This window comes from Manis pentadactyla, chromosome 10 (assembly GCF_030020395.1).
Source record: "Manis pentadactyla isolate mManPen7 chromosome 10, mManPen7.hap1, whole genome shotgun sequence".
NCBI classification, from domain to species: Eukaryota; Metazoa; Chordata; class Mammalia; order Pholidota; family Manidae; genus Manis; species Manis pentadactyla.
The window spans coordinates 72,397,368-72,414,920 of NC_080028.1; the positions used below are offsets into that span (position 1 = coordinate 72,397,368).

At 46.0% G+C, this 17,553-nt stretch overlaps 1 long non-coding RNA gene across 1 annotated transcript; it reads left to right on the forward strand.

The window, feature by feature from the left end:
* Positions 1-13,480: 13,480 nt before the first annotated feature.
* On the forward strand, positions 13,481-15,914 carry LOC130679126 (uncharacterized). Its single transcript, XR_008992117.1, has 2 exons — positions 13,481-13,602; positions 15,354-15,914. It is a non-coding gene; the product is annotated as an uncharacterized LOC130679126 (long non-coding RNA).
* The last annotated feature ends 1,639 nt before the right edge of the window (positions 15,915-17,553 follow it).

The window sequence follows — 17,553 nt, forward strand, 5'->3', positions numbered from 1 at the left end:
TGTTGTTGCAAATGGTAGGATTTGTTTTCTTCTTTTGGCTGAATAATATTCCATTGTGTATATGTACCTCATCTTCTTTATCCATTCATCTACTGATGGACATTTAGGTTGCTTCCATTTCTTGGCTATTGTAAATAGTGCTGAGATAAACATAGGGGTGCATCTGCCTTTTTCAAAACGGGCTGCTGCTTCCCTTAGGGTAAATTCCTACAAGTGGGATTCCTGGGTCAAATGGGATTTCTATTTTGACCTTTTTAAGGAAGCTCCATACTGCTTTCCACAGTGGTTGAACTAATTTGCATTCCTACCAACAGTTTAGGAGGGTTCCCCTTTCTCCACAACCTGGCCAACATTGGTTGTGGTTTGTCTTTTGGATGGTGGCGATCCTTACTGGTGTGAGGTGATATCTCATTGTGGTTTTAATTAGCTTTTCTCTGATGACAAGTGATGTGGTGCCTCTTTTCCTGTGTCTATTGGGCACCTGAATTTATTCTTTGGACAAGTGCCTGTTCAGCTCCCCTGCCCACATTTTTATTGGAATATTTGCTTTTTGTTTGTTGAGGTGTGTTAGGTCTTTATATATTTTGGATGTCAACCCTTAATCGGATCTGTCATTTATGAATATATTCTCCCATACTGGAGGATGCCCTTTTGTTCTGTTGGTGGTGCCCTTTACTGTACAGAAGCTTTTAAGCTGGATATAGTCCCATTTATTCATTTTTGCTTTTCTTTCCCTGGAGCGATATGCTCACGAAGAAGTCGCTCATGTTTATGTCCAAGATATTTTCGCCTGTCCTTCTCTAAGAGTTTTATGGTTTCATGGCTTCCATTCTGGGGTTCGATCAATTTCAAATTTACTTTTGTGTATGGGGTTAGACAGTGATCCATGTTTCCTCCTTTTCTGCAGCCATCACCTCCGGCTTTGAAGCTGTGACACAGACCACCAGCTGTGGGAACAGTACTTCAGGGTTTGGCAGCACCAACTCAGCGCCCTTCACATCCAGGGTGTCAACAGAACCCACTGGCAGTGGGGGCTTTGGGACAAGCGAGGCTGCCCCCCACAGGAGCTCCACCACTGGGGCACTTGGCTCTGCATCAGAACAGAGTGGGAGAACTGGTCTCAAGAACCCTTTCAGTGGAGCCTTGAATCCAAACTCCCTGGGTGCAGCTGGCCAGAGCACACCCTCTGGTTTCCATGAGGACAGCATGCATCAGAACACGCCCGGGTTTTCAGGTGAGATTTGGAATGGGCTCGGTCTGCAGTGCCAGCCGCTGTCTTAAGTGCTGACACAGTCTCCGCTTTCGGAGCTGTATGCTGTGGTGAAGATTTAGATGTTATCACAGAAGTTATCTGTAAACAGCGTCAGGTCGCAGTGAAACCTGTAGCCGGAGGAGCTATTTATATAGTCAGCGGCAGCCTTTCTGAGACAATAGCAAACTGAGGCCATGGCCACGGTTCCAGAGTTGGGAGCAGGGACAGTGGCTGGGGGTGAGGACGTTGCAGGCACAGGAGCAAAGGCCGAAGGCAGAGATGAGCTTATGTTTTCATGAGCAGAGAAGAGCCAGGTGTGGCTAGAGGTTATAAAGGAAAGTGGAATAAAATGACATTAAGAGACAGGCAGAAAGGAAGATCATTCACGGCCTTTTAAAATGTTTTATTCTTTTTGGTATCTATCTACAATTACCTTAAGAACGTTATGTTTATTTGGCTCCCCTCTTCACCAAGTACCCCGCACAAACCCCATTGGATTCATTGTCCATCAGTGTAGTAACATGCTGTAGAATCACTACTCATCTTCCTGTGTAGCCTAGCACTCCCCGTGCCCAACCACATTATACACGCTAATCATAATGCACCTTTTCTTTTTCGCTGCCCTTATACCTCCCTTCCCACCCATCCTCCTCAGTCCCTTTCTCTTTGGTAACTGGTAGTCCATTCTTGGGTTCTGTGATTGTGCTGCTGTTTTGTTCCTTCAGTTTTTCCTTTGCTCTTATACTCCAGAGATAAGTGAAATCATTTGGTACTTGTCTTTCTCCGCCTTGCTTATTTCACTCAGCATAATATCCTCTAGCTCCAAGCATGTTCTTGGAAATGGTAGGAATTGTTTTCTTCTTGTGGCTGAATTTTATTCCATTGTGCATACATTCCTCTACTGATGGACACATAGGTTGTTTCCATTTCTTGGCTGTTGTAAATAGTGCTGCGATAAACAAAGGGGTACATCTGTCTTTTTCAAAACGGGCTGCTGTGTTCCTAGGGTAAATTCCTGGGAGCGGTATTGCTGGGTCAAATGATATTTCTACTTTGAGCTTTTTGAGGAACCTCCATATTGCTTCCCACAGTGGTTGAACGAATTTACATTCCCACCAACACTGTAGGAGGGTTCCCCTCTCTCCACATCCTTGCCAACATTTGTTGTGGTTTGTCTTTTGGATGGTGGCGATCCTTACTGGTGTGAGGTGATATCTCATTGTGGTTTTAATTAGCTTTTCTCTGATGACAAGTGATGTGGTGCCTCTTTTCCTGTGTCTATTGGGCACCTGAATTTATTCTTTGGACAAGTGCCTGTTCAGCTCCCCTGCCCACATTTTTATTGGAATATTTGCTTTTTGTTTGTTGAGGTGTGTTAGGTCTTTATATATTTTGGATGTCAACCCTTAATCGGATCTGTCATTTATGAATATATTCTCCCATACTGGAGGATGCCCTTTTGTTCTGTTGGTGGTGCCCTTTACTGTACAGAAGCTTTTAAGCTGGATATAGTCCCATTTATTCATTTTTGCTTTTCTTTCCCTGGAGCGATATGCTCACGAAGAAGTCGCTCATGTTTATGTCCAAGATATTTTCGCCTGTCCTTCTCTAAGAGTTTTATGGTTTCATGGCTTCCATTCAGGGGTTCGATCAATTTCGAATATACTTTTGTGTATGGGGTTAGACAATGATCCATGTTTCCTCCTTTTTTGCAGCCATCACCTCCGGCTTTGGAGCTGTGACACAGACCACCAGCTGTGGGAACAGTACTTCAGGGTTTGGCAGCACCAACTCAGCGCCCTTCACATCCAGGGTGTCAACAGAACCCACTGGCAGTGGGGGCTTTGGGACAAGCGAGGCTGCCCCCCACAGGAGCTCCACCACTGGGGCACTTGGCTCTGCATCAGAACAGAGTGGGAGAACTGGTCTCAAGAACCCTTTCAGTGGAGCCTTGAATCCAAACTCCCTGGGTGCAGCTGGCCAGAGCACACCCTCTGGTTTCCATGAGGACAGCATGCATCAGAACACGCCCGGGTTTTCAGGTGAGATTTGGAATGGGCTCGGTCTGCAGTGCCAGCCGCTGTCTTAAGTGCTGACACAGTCTCCGCTTTCGGAGCTGTAAGCTGTGGTGAAGATTTAGATGTTAACACAGAAGTTATCCGTAAATAGCGTCAGGTAGCAGTGAAACCCATAACCGGAGGAGCTATTTATGTAGTCAGTGGCAGCCTTTCTGACACAATAGCAAACTGAGGCCATGGCCGCAGTTCCAGAGTTGGGAGCAGGGACAGCGGCTGGGGGTGAGTGTGTTGGCAGCAAAGGAGTAAAGGCCCGAAGGCAGAGATGCGCTCATGTTTTCATGAGCAGAGAAGAGCCAGGTGTGGCTAGAGGTTTAAAAAGGAACATGGGATTAAATGACATTAAGAGACAGGCAGAAAGGAAGATCATTCATGGCCTTTTAAAATGTACTTATTTTTGGTATCAGTCTACAATGACATGCAGATCATTATGTTTACTAGGCTTCCCTCTTCACCAAATGACACCCCATGCCCCATCACAGTCACTGTCCATCAGTGTACTGAGGTACTGTAGAATCACTACTTGTCCTCTCTGTGTTGCTCAGACCTTCCCGTGCCCCCCCTACATTATACATGCCAATCATAAGGCCCCGTTTCTTTCCCCCAACCCTTATCCCTCCCTTCCCACCCATACTCCTCAGTCCCTTTCCCTTTGCTAACTCTTAGTTCATTTTTGGGTTCTGTAATTCTGCTGCTCTTTCCTTCCTTCGGTTTTTCTTTGTTCTTATGCTCCACATATGAGTGATATCATTTGTTACTTGTCTTTCTCCACCTGGCTTATTTCACTGAGCATAGTTCCCGGTAGTTCCATCCATGTTGTTGCAAATGGTACGATTTGTTTTCTTCTTATGGCTGAATTATATTCCATTGTGCATACATTCATCTATTGATGGACTTGTAGGTTGTTTCCATTTCTTGGCTGTTGTAAATAGTGCTGCGATAAACATAGGGGTGCATACGTCTTTTCCATACTGAGCTGCTGTATTCCTAGAGTAAATTCCACGGAGCGGTATTTCTGTGTCAAATGGTATTTCCACTTTCACGGTTTTGAGGAACCTTCATATTGCTTTCCACAATGGTTGAACGATTTTACATTACTACGACCATCATAGGAGGTTCCTCTTTCTCCACATCCTCGCCAACATTTTTTGTTGTTTGTGTTTTGAATGGCGGGGATCTTTACTGGTGTGAGGTGATACCTCATTGTGCTTTTAGTTTGCATTTCTCTGATGGCAAGCGATGTGGCGCATCCTTTCATGTGTCTGTTTACCATCAGAATTTCTTCTTTGGAGAACTGCCTGTTCAGCTCCCCTGGCCATTTTTTTATTGCAATATTTGCTTTTTGTTTGTTGAGGTGTGTTAGCTCTTTATATATTTTGGATGTCAACCCTTAATCGGATCTGTCATTTATGAATATATTCTCCCATACTGGAGGATGCCCTTTTGTTCTGTTGGTGGTGCCCTTTACTGTACAGAAGCTTTTAAGCTTGATATGGTCCCATTTGTTCATTTTTGCTTTTCTTTCCCTGGAGCGACATGCTCACGAAGTCGCTCATGTTTATGTCCAAGATATTTTCGCCTGTCCTTCTGTAAGCGTTTTATGGTTTCATGGCTTCCATTCACGGGTTCGATCAATTTCGAATTTACTTTTGTGTATGGAGTTAGACAATGATCCATGTTTCCTCCTTTTTGCAGCCATCACCTCCGGCTTTGGAGCAGTGACCCAGACCACCACCTGTGGGACCAGTACTTCAGGGTTTGGCAGGACCATCCCAGTGCCCTTCACATTCAGGGTGTCAGCAGGCCCCACTGGCAGTGGGGGATTTGGGACAAGCGTGGCTGCCCCCCACAGCATCTCGACCACTGGGGCATTTGGCTCTCCGTCAGAACACAGTGGGAGAACTGGTCTCAAGGATCCTTTCTGGGGAGCCTTGAATCCAAACTCCCTGGGTGCAGCTGGCCAGAGCACACCCACTGGTTTCCATGTGGCCAGCACGCATCAAAACACGCCCGGATTTTCAGGTGAGATTTGGAATGGGCTCGGTCTGCAGTGCGAGTCGCTGTCTTAGGAACCGACACAGTCTCCGCTTTTGGAGCTGTATGCTGTGGTGAAGATTTAGATGTTATCACAGAATTATCTGTAAACAGCGTCAGGTAGCAGTGAATCCCATAAACGGAGGAGCTATTTATGTAGTCAGTGGCAGCCTTTCTGACACAATAGCAAACTGTGGCCATGGCCGCAGTTCCAGAGTTGGGAGCAGGGACAGCGGCTGTGTGTGAGTGTGTTGGCGGCCCAGGTATAAAGGCCCGAAGGCAGAGATGCGCGCATGTTTTCATGAGCAGAGAAGAGCCAGGTGTGGCTAGAGGTTTAAAAAGAAACGTGGGATAAAATGGCATTAAGAGACAGGCAGAAAAGAAGATCATTCATGGCCTTTTAAAATGTACTGACTTTTGGTATCAGTCTACAATGACATGCAGATCATTATGTTTACTAGGCTTCCCCCATCCCCAAATGACCCCCCATAGCCCATTACAGTCACTGTCCATCAGTGTACTGAGGTACGGTAGAATCACTACTTGTCCTCTCTGTGTTGCTCAGACCTTCCTGTGCCCAACCTACATTATAAATACCAATCATAAGACCCCGTTTCTTTTCCCCATCCCTTATTCCTCCCCTCCCTCCCATACTCCTCAGTCCCTTTCCCATTGGTAACTGTTAGCTCATTTTTTAGTTCTGCAATTCTGCACCTCTTTTCTTCCTTCAGTTTTTCTTTGCTCTTATGCTCCACATATGAGTGATATCATTTGTTACTTGTCTTTCTCCACCTGGCTTATTTCACTGAGCATAGTTCCCTCTAGCTCCATCCATTTTGTTGCAAATGGTAGGATTTGTTTTCTTCTTATGGCTGAATTATATTCCATTGTGCATACATTCATCTACTGATGGACATGTAGGTTGTTTCCATTTCTTGGCTGTTGTAAATAGTGCTGCGATAAACATAGGGGTGCATACGTCTCTTGCATACTGGGCTGCATATTCCTAGAGTAAATTCCATATAGGGGTATTCCTGTGTCAAATGGTATTTCTATTTTGAGCTTTTTGAGGATCCTCGATATTGCTTTCCACAATGGTTGAAAAATTTTACATTACCACGACCATCATAGGAGGTTCCCCTTTCTCTACATCCTCGCCAACATTTGTTGTTGTTTGTGTTTTGGATGGCGGTGATCCTTACTGGTGTGAGGTGATACCTCATTGTGGTTTTAGTTTGCATTTCGCTGGTGGCAAGCGATGTGGCGCATCCTTTCATGTGTCTGTTTACCATCAGTATTTCTTCTTTGGAGAACTGCCTGTTCAGCTTCCCTGGCCATTTTTTTATTGCAATATTTGCTTTTTGTTTGTTGAGGTATGTTAGCTCTTTATATATTTTGGATGTCAACCCTTAATCGGATCTGTCATTTATGAATATATTCTCCCATACTGGAGGATGCCCTTTTGTTCTGTTGGTCGTGCCCTTTACTGTACAGAAGCTTTAAAGCTTGATATCGTCCCATTTGTTCATTTTTGCTTTTCTTTCCCTGGGGCGCTATGCTCAAGAAGAAGTCGCTCATGTTTATGTCCAAGATATTTTCGCCTGTACTTCTGTAAGCGTTTTATGTTTTCATGGCTTCCATTCAGGGGTTCGATCAATTTCGAATTTACTTTTGTGTATGGAGTTAGACAATGATCCATGTTTCCTCCTTTTTTGCAGCCATCACCTCCGGCTTTGGAGCAGTGACCAAGACCACCACCTGTGGGACCAGTACTTCAGGGTTGGGCAGGACCATCTCAGTGCCCTTCACATTCAGGGTGTCAGCAGGCCCCACTGGCAGTGTGGGTTTTGGGACAAGTGTGGCTGCCCCCCACAGCATCTCGACCAATGGGGCATTTGGCTCTCCGTCCGAACGGAGTGGGAGAACTGGTCTCAAGAATCCTTTCTGGGGAGCCTTGAATCCAAACTCCCTGGGTGCAGCTGGCCAGAGCACACCCTCTGGTTTCCATGTGGCCGGCACGCATCACAACACGCCCGGGTTTTCAGGTGAGACTTGGAATGGGCTCGGTCTGCAGTGCCAGGCGCTGTCTTAGGAACCGACACAGTCTCCGCTTTTGGAGCTGTATGCTGTGGTGAAGATTTAGATGTTATCACAGAATTATCTGTAAACAGCGTCAGGTAGCAGTGAATCCCATAACCGGAGGAGCTATTTATGTAGTCAGTGGCAGCCTTTCTGACACAATAGCAAACTGAGGCCATGGCCGCAGTTCCAGAGTTGGGAGCAGGGACAGCGGCTGTGTGTGAGTGTGTTGGCGGCACAGGAGTAAAGGCCCGAGGGCGGAGATGCGCGCATGTTTTCATGAGCAGAGAAGAGCCAGGTGTGGCTAGAGGTTTAAAAAGGAACGTGGGATTAAATGACATTAAGAGACAGGCAGAAAAGAAGATCATTCATGGCCTTTTAAAATGTACTGACGTTTGGTATCAGTCTACAATGACATGCAGATCATTGTTTACTAGGCTTCCCTTTCACCAAATGACTCCCCATACCCCATTACAATCACTGTCCATCAGTGTACTGAGGTACTGTAGAATCACTACTTGTCCTCTGTGTGTTGCTCAGACCTTCCCGTGCCCCCCCTACATTATACATGCCAGTCATAAGGCCCCGTTTCTTTCCCCCAACCCTTATCCCTCCTTTCGCACCCATACACCTCAGTCCCTTTCACTTTCGTAACTGTTAGTTCATTTTTGGGTTGTGTAATTCTGCTGCTCTGTCCTTCCTTCAGTTTTTCTTTGTTCTTATGCTCCCATATGAGTGATATCATTTGTTCTTATGCTCACACATATGAGTGATATCATTTGTTACTTGTCTTTCTCCACCTGGCTTTTTTCACTGAGCATAGTTCCCTCTAGCTCCATCCATGTTGTTGCAAATGGTAGGATTTGTTTTCTTCTTATGGCTGAATTATATTCCATTGTGCATACATTCATCTACTGATGGACATGTAGGTTGTTTCCATTTCTTGGCTGTTGTAAATAGTGCTGTGATAATCATAGGGGTGCATACGTCTTTTCCATACTGGGCTGCTGTATTCCTAGCGTAAATTCCACGAAACGATATTTCTGTGTCAAACGGTATTTCCATTTTTAGGTTTTTGAGGAAACTTCATATTGCTTTCCACAATGCTTGAACAATTTTACATTACCACGACCATCATAGGAGGTTCCCCTTTCTTCACATCCTCGCCAACATTTGTTGTTGTTTGTGTTTTGGATGGCGGTGATCCTTACTGGTGTGAGGTGATACCTCATTGTGCTTTTAGTTTGCATTTCGCTGGTGGCAAGCGATGTGGCGCATCCTTTCATGTGTCTGTTTACCATCAGAATTTCTTCTTTGGAGAACTGCCTGTTCAGCTCCCCTGGCCATTTTTTTATTGCAATATTTGCTTTTTGTTTGTTGAGGTGTGTTAGCTCTTTATATATTTTGGATGTCAACCCTTAATCGGATCTGTCATTTATGAATATATTCTCCCATGCTGGAGGATGCCCTTTTGTTCTATTGGTGGTGCCCTTTACTGTACAGAAGCTTTTAAGCTTGATATGGTCCCATTTGTTCATTTTTGCTTTTCTTTCCCTGGAGCGATATGCTCATGAAGAAGTCGCTCATGTTTATGTCTAAGATATTTTCGCCTGTCCTTCTCTAAGCGTTTTATGGTTTCATGGCTTCCATTCAGGAGTTCGATGAATTTCGAATTTACTTTTGTGTATGGAGTTAGACAATGATCCATGTTTCCTCCTTTTTTGCAGCCATCACCTCCGGCTTTGGAGCAGTGACCAAGACCACCACCTGTGGGACCAGTACTTCAGGGTTGGGCAGGACCATCTCAGTGCCCTTCACATTCAGGGTGTCAGCAGGCCCCACTGGCAGTGGGGGTTTTGGCAAAAGCGTGGCTGCCCCCCACAGCATCACCACCACTGGGGCATTTGGCTCTCCGTCAGAACAGAGTGGGAGAACTGGTCTCAAGAATCCTTTCTGGGAGCCTTGAATCCAAACTCCCTGGGTGCAGATGGCCAGAGCACACGCTCTGGTTTCCATGTGGCCAGCACGCATCACAACACGCCCGGGTTTTCAGGTGAGATTTGGAATAGGCTCGGTCTGCAGTGCCAGGCGCTGTCTTAGGAACCGACACAGTCTCCACTTTTGGAGCTGTATGCTGTGGTGAAGATTTAGATGTTATCACAGAATTATCTGTAAACAGCGTCAGGTAGCAGTGAATCCCATAACCGGAGGAGCTATTTATGTAGTCAGTGGCAGCCTTTCTGACACAATAGCAAACTGAGGCCATGGCCGCAGTTCCAGAGTTGGGAGTAGGGACAGCGGCTGTGTGTGAGTGTGTTGGCGGCATAGGAGTAAAGGCCCGACGGCAGAGATGCGCTCATGTTTTCATGAGCAGAGAAGAGCCAGGTGTGGCTGGAGGTTTAGAAAGGAAAGTGGGATAAAATGACATTAAGAGACAGGCAGAAAAGAAGATCATTCATGGCCTTTTAAAATGTACTGACTTTTGGTATCAGTCTACAATGACATGCAGATCATTATGTTTACTAGGCTTCCCCCTTCACCAAATGATCCCCCATACCCCATTACAGTCACTGTCCATCAGTGTACTGAGGTACTGTAGAATCACTACTTGTCCTCTGTGTGTTGCTCAGACCTTCCCGTGCCCCCCCTACATTATACATGCCAATCATAAGGCCCCGTTTCTTTTCCCCATCCCTTATCCCTCCCTTCCCTCCCATACTCCTCAGTCACTTTCCCTTTGCTGTTATTTCTTTTTTTGGTTCTGTAATTCTGCAGCTATTTTCTTCCTTCAGTTTTTCTTTGTTCTTATGCTCCACATATGAGTGATATCATTTGCTACTTGTCTTTCTCCACCTGGTTTATTTCACTGAGCATAGTTCCCTCTAGCTCCATCCATGTTGTTGCAAATGGTAGGATTTGTTTTCTTCACATGGCTGAATTATATTCCATTGTGCATACATTCATCTGCTGATGGACATGTAGGTTGTTTCCATTTCTTGGGTGTTGTAAATAGTGCTGCGATAAACATAGGGGTGCATACGTCTTTTTCATACTGGACTGCTGTATTCCTTGATTAAATTCCACGGAGCGGTATTTCTGTGTCAAATGGTATTTCTATTTTGAGCTTTTTGAGGATCCTCCATATTGCTTTCCACAATGGTTGAACGATCTTACATTACCACGACCGTCATAGGAGTTTCCCCTTTCTCCACATCCTCGCCAACATTTGTTGTTGTTTGTGTTTTGGATGGCGGTGATCCTTACTGGTGTGAGGTGATACCTCATTGTGCTTTTAGTTTGCATTTCTCTGATGGCAAGCGATGTGGCGCATCCTTTCTGTGTATTTGCCATCAGAATTTCTTTGGAGAACTGCCTGTTCAGCTCCCGTGGCCATTTTTTTATTGCAATATTTGCTTTTTGTTTGTTGAGGTCTTTTAGCTCTTTATATATTTTGGATGTCAACCCTTAATCGGATCTGTCATTTATGAATATATTCTGCCATACTGGAGGATGCCCTTTTGTTCTGTTGGTGGTGCCCTTTACTGTACAGAAGCCTTAAAGCTTGATATCGTCCCCTTTGTTCATTTTTGCTTTTCTTTCCCTTGCCTGGAGAGATATATTCATGGGAAGTCACTCATGTATATGTCCAAGGGACTTTTGCCTGTCTTTCTCTAAGAGTTTTATGGTATCATGTCTTACATTCAGGGGTTCGATCCATTTTGAATTTACTTTTGTGTATGGGGCTAGGCAATGATCCATGTTTCCTCCTTTCTTACAGCCATGACCTCGGGCTTTGGAGCCGTGACCCAAACCACCAGCTGTGGGAACAATACATCAGTGACCGGCAGCACCCTCTCCTCGCCCTTCACATCCAGGGCGTCAGCAGGCCCCACTGGCAGTGGGGGTTTTGGGATGAGCATGGCTGCACCCCACAGCAGCTCCACCTCTGGGGCATTCGGCGTTGGGTCAGGTCGGAGTGGGAGAACTGGTCTCATGAACGCTTTCTGGGGAGCGTTGAAACCGAGCTCCCTGGATGCAGCTGGCCAGAGCACACGCTCTGGTTTCCATGTGGCCAGCACGCATCACAACACGCCCGGGTTTTCAGGTGAGATTTGGAATAGGCTCGGTCTGCAGTGCCAGGCGCTGTCTTAGGAACCGACACAGTCTCCGCTTTTGGAGCTGTATGCTGTGGTGAAGATTTAGATGTTATCACAGAATTATCTGTAAACAGCGTTAGGTAGCAGTGAATCCCATAACCGGAGGAGCTATTTATGTAGTCAGTGGCAGCCTTTCTGACACAATAGCAAACTGAGGCCATGGCCGCAGTTCCAGAGTTGGTAGCAGGGACAGCGGCTGTGTGTGAGTGTGTTGGCGGCACAGGAGTAAAGGCCCGAAGGCAGAGATGCGCGCATGTTTTCATGAGCAGAGAAGAGCCAGGTGTGGCTGGAGGTTTAAAAAGAAAATTGGAATAAAATGACATTAAGAGACAGGCAGAAAAGAAGATCGTTCATGGCCTTTTAAAATGTACTTTTTTTTGGTATCAGTCTACAATGACATGCAGATCATTATGTTTACTAGGCTTCCCCCTTCCCCAAATGACCCCCCATACCCCATTACAGTCACTGTCCATCAGTGTACTGAGGTACTGTAGAATCACTACTTGTCCTCTGTGTGTTGCTCAGACCTTCCCGTGCCCCCCCTACATTATACATGCCAATCATAAGGCCCCGTTTCTTTTCCCCATCCCTTATCCCTCCCTTCCCTCCCATACTCCTCAGTCACTTTCCCTTTGCTAACTGTTAGTTCATTTTTTGGTTCTGTAATTCTGCAGCTATTTTCTTCCTTCAGTTTTTCTTTGTTCTTATGCTCCACATATGAGTGATATCATTTGCTACTTGTCTTTCTCCACCTGGTTTATTTCACTGAGCATAGTTCCCTCTAGCTCCATCCATGTTGTTGCAAATGGTAGGATTTGTTTTCTTCACATGGCTGAATTATATTCCATTGTGCATACATTCATCTGCTGATGGACATGTAGGTTGTTTCCATTTCTTGGGTGTTGTAAATAGTGCTGCGATAAACATAGGGGTGCATACGTCTTTTTCATACTGGACTGCTGTATTCCTTGATTAAATTCCACGGAGCGGTATTTCTGTGTCAAATGGTATTTCTATTTTGAGCTTTTTGAGGATCCTCCATATTGCTTTCCACAATGGTTGAACGATCTTACATTACCACGACCGTCATAGGAGTTTCCCCTTTCTCCACATCCTCGCCAACATTTGTTGTTGTTTGTGTTTTGGATGGCGGTGATCCTTACTGGTGTGAGGTGATATCTCATTGTGCTTTTAGTTTGCATTTCTCTGATGGCAAGCGATGTGGCGCATCCTTTCATGTGTATTTGCCATCAGAATTTCTTTGGAGAACTGCCTGTTCAGCTCCCCTGGCCATTTTTTTATTGCAATATTTGCTTTTTGTTTGTTGAGGTGTGTTAGCTCTTTATATATTTTGGACGTCAACCCTTAATCGGATCTGTCATTTATGAATATATTCTCCCATACTGGAGAATGCCCTTTTGTTCTGTTGGTGGTGCCCTTTACTGTACAGAAGCTTTAAAGCTTGATATCGTCCCCTTTGTTCATTTTTGCTTTTCTTTCCCTTGCCTGGAGAGATATATTCATGGGAAGTCACTCATGTATATGTCCAAGGGACTTCTGCCTGTCTTTCTCTAAGAGTTTTATGATTTCATGGCTTACATTCAGGGGTTCGATCCATTTTGAATTTACTTTTGTGTGTGGGGCTAGGCAATGATCCATGTTTCCTCCTTTCTTACAGCCATGACCTCGGGCTTTGGAGCCGTGACCCAAACCACCAGCTGTGGGAACAATACATCAGTGAACGGCAGCACCCTCTCCTCGCCCTTCACATCCAGGGCGTCAGCAGGCCCCACTGGCAGTGGGGGTTTTGGGATGAGCATGGCTGCACCCCACAGCAGCTCCACCTCTGGGGCATTCGGCATTGGGTCAGGTCGGAGTGGGAGAACTGGTCTCAAGAACCCTTTCTGGGGAGCGTTGAAACCGAGCTCCCTGGATGCAGCTGGCCAGAGCACACCCTCTACCTTCCACCTGGCCAGTACACCTCAGGACACGTCTGGGATTGCAGGTGAGGTTTGGAATGGCCTCGGTCTGCAGTGCAAGGTGCTGTTTTAAGTGCTGACACAGTCTCTGCTTTTGGAGCTGTAAGCTGTGGTGAAGATTTAGATGTTATCACCGAAGTTATCCATAAACGGCGTCTGGTAACAGTGTAACTCAAGACCAGAAGAGCTATTTAGGTTGTCAGCGGCAGCGTTTCTGACACAATAGCAAACTGAGGCCATGGCCGCAGTTCCAGAGTTGGGACCGGGGACAGCGGCTGTGTGTGAGTGTGTTGCCGGCACAGGAGTAAAGGCCCGAAGGCAGAGATGCGCTCATGTTTTCATGAGCAGAGAAGAGCCAGGTGTGGCTAGAGGTTTCAAAAGGAAAGTGGGATAAAATGACATTAAGAGACAGGCAGAAAAGAAGATCATTCATGGCCTTTTAGAATGTATTTTTTCTGGTGTCAGTCTACAATGACATGCAGGTCATTATGTTTACTAGGCTTCCCCTTCACCAAATAACCCCCCATACCCCATTACAGTCACTGTCCATCAGTGTACTGAGGTACTGTAGAATCACTACTTTTCTTCTCTTTGCTGCTCAGACCTTCCCGTGCCCCCCCTAAGTTATACATGCCAATCTTAAGGCCCCGTTTCTTTTTCCCAACCCTTATCCATCCCTTACCTCCCATCCTCTTCAGTACCTTTCCCTTTGGTAACTGTCAGTTCATTTTTGGGTTCTGTAATTCTGCTGCTCTTTTCTTCCTTCAGTTTTTCTTTGTTCTTATGCTCCACATGTGAGTGAAATCATTTGTTATTTGTCTTTTTCCTCCTGCGTTATTTCATGAGCATAGTCCCCTCTAGCTCCATCCGTGTTGTTGTAAATGGTAGGATTTGTTTTCTTCTTATGGCTGAATTATATTCCATTGTGCATATGTATCACATTTTTTTATCCGTTCATCTACTGATGGACATGTAGGTTGTTTCCATTTCTTGGCTGTTGTAAGTAGTGCTGAGATAAACATAGTGGTGCATACGTCTTTTTCATACTGGGCTGCTGTATTCCTAGAGTAAATTCCACGGAGCGGTATTTCTGTGTCAAATGGTATTTCCATTTTGACGTTTTTGAGGAAACTTCATATTGCTTTCCACAATGGTTGAACGATTTTACATTACCACAACCATCATAGGAGGTTCCCCTTTCTCCACATCCTCGCCAACATTTGTTGTTGTTTGTGTTTTGGATGGCGGCGATCCTTACTGGTGTGAGGTGATACCTCATTGTGGTTTTAATTTGCATTTCTTTGATGACAAGCGATGTGGCGCAGATTTTCATGTGTCTATTGGCTATCGAAATTCTTCTTTGGAGAACTGTCTGTTCAGCTCCTCTGCCCATTTTTTAATTGGATTATTTATTTTTTGTTTGTTGATCCGTGTTAACTCTTTATATATTTGGTTGTCAACCCTTTGTCAGATCTTTCATTTATGAATATATTCTCCCTTATTGTAGGATGTCCTTTTGTTCTGTTGATGGTGTTCTTTACTGTACAGAAGCTTTTAAGCTTAATGTAGTCCCATTTTTTCTTTTCTGTTTTTGTTTCACTTCCCTGGGGAAATATGTTCATGAAGAAGCTGCTCATGTTTATGTCCAAGAGATATTTGCATGTTTTTTTCTAAGAGTTTTATGGTTTCATGACTTACATTCAGGTCTTTGATCCATTTCGAATTTACTTTTGTGTATGCGGTTGGACAATGATCCATGTTTCCTCCTTTTTTGCAGCCATCACCTTGGCCTTTGCAGCTATGACCCTGACCACCAGCAGCGGGACCTGTAGGTCAGTCTTTGGCAGCACCACCTCATTGCCCTTTACATCCAGGGTGTCAGCAGGTCCTGCTGGCATTCGGGGCGTTCGGATGAGCATGACTACCCCCCACAGCAGCTCCACCACTGGGACATTCGGCGTTGGATCTGTACGTAGTGGGAGAACTGGTCTCAGGAACCCTTTCTGGGGAAAGTTGAATCCGAACTCCGTGGATGTGGTTGGCCAGAGCACACACCCTCTATCTTTCACATGGCCAGCACACGTCAGGACACCTCTGGGATTGCAGGTAAGATTTGGATATGGAATTTTAAAATGTTGTCCTGGAATGTTTGAATATTCCCCAGAGAAAGGATAGTACCTCAGCATAACCCATGGCTTTATTGTGTTAATCATGCAGGCCTACCTTATTTTTTTGACTTAACCTACATGCTGTTTTTTTTTTTTTCTCCTTTGGCCCTAATCAAGTAGTTTGCAATCTGGGCGATTAATAATGGCAAGCCAGCCCAGCATAAACAACATAGTCACAGGCAGGAAGGATTTCATCTTAAAAATAAGATTGTGTTTTAATACCCAGGAAGTTAAGAAGTAAGATTCTTAACTTACTCTTTAGCAAACAGACAATATCTCAGCCCACCCTGGGGGCGCACCCCCAGGCAGTCTTGTTTGATATGCTCCCAGACCAAGAAGGCTCAGCTCCCAGGGAGAAATCACAGCAGGAAGTTGCTTGTGTTAAGTTAGTTCTAAGTATTATTCAAAGACCACCCAACAGGTCTGCAACACCAGCCCTTAGTCACATTCCTGAAGAATCCTTAAAAGGGGGAACCCCCAAGCTCTCAGGGCGCTCCTCTCCCTGATGTCGCCTGCACTTTCTAAGTGCATAACCTTTTCACTTTAAACTTTCTTTTCAACCTTTCAGGGTGCTGTCTCTCTCTGAAGTTGCCTGCACTTTTTCTGTAAGCACTTTAAATAAAACTTTTCCTCTGCTTCACTGCTGTGTCTCTGCCTTTTGATTCTTTTTTGCGGTGGAGACAAGGACCAAGGAAAATAGACAATGCTACCCCAACAACCCCACCCCATCTTCAAGGAATATCCAGGTCACCCTGACTAGAGAGACTTGTGGCTTACCAAAGGTTCCAGGTCCAGCAAAGCCCTGGGCAGGTGCTGAGGACACCACAGAGGAGAGGCTGCTGCCCAATGCACCTACCCCAGGGGTGTTCTGACCAAAGGTGGGTGTGGATGTGCCTAGAATGGAGAGACTGCAAAGAAGTGGAAACTAGGCCCACAAGCAAAAGGTGTCAAAGCAGGCGGTAATGAACTGGGGGGAGGTGAGCTTGCAAACGCATCCCCACAGGATCCCTTAGCCCACACCACTATCCAGCTCACCCCTTGGTAAGGAAGCACACGGGTGACTGGGTCCTAACCCCTGTGCTCCAGGTGAGCCTGCCCCCCCACCACTGCAGCAGAGCCCGAGCTGTCCTTTGGCCACCTGAGGAGAACCTTTGCACTCCCTTGGGCACCACAACTCAGCTGAGGGGGACACTGAGTGGACCTCTCTTCTATCAGGACTAACGTTATGTCTCCTCCCCGTTTGCCTGCCACCTCTCCTCTACTTCACCGCAGCCCCACCCCACAGTCAGCCCCCATCCTCCCAGAGGCCCACTCGAACTCGGTCTCCTGCACATGCTTGCCCTCATGGAGTCTCCTGCCCAGTGCTGGGCTACCCTCCACAGCAGCTCTCTGGGAAGGTCCTCTCACATGTAACTGTATCTGTCTAGGCCTGAGGTGGGGAGGGTGCCACCCGAGGTGCTGACCTTGCAATGTACTCTTCCCCCACACCCAACCTCAGGGGGTCACACCTTATCACAACCCGGAACTGCTCTTGCCCCTAGATCTCGGCTGCGAGCACAGTGCTGTCCCTGCTCCCGTGCCAACCGCACCCACTCTGGATCGTCTGCCTCATCAGGGCCTGTAGTCAGCCCCCTGCTCCTCCTGTTCCCTGTGCCATTTAACCAGGTTGGGTTTACTCTCTATCCACTGATTTTAGGTCCACACCTCAAGACTGAATGTTGCTGGACAGACACAACTGTGCTGACTGGCCTTGCTTCAAATTCCTAACCACAATTTCCCAGACTTCAGAACTGCCCGGCACAGCTCTCA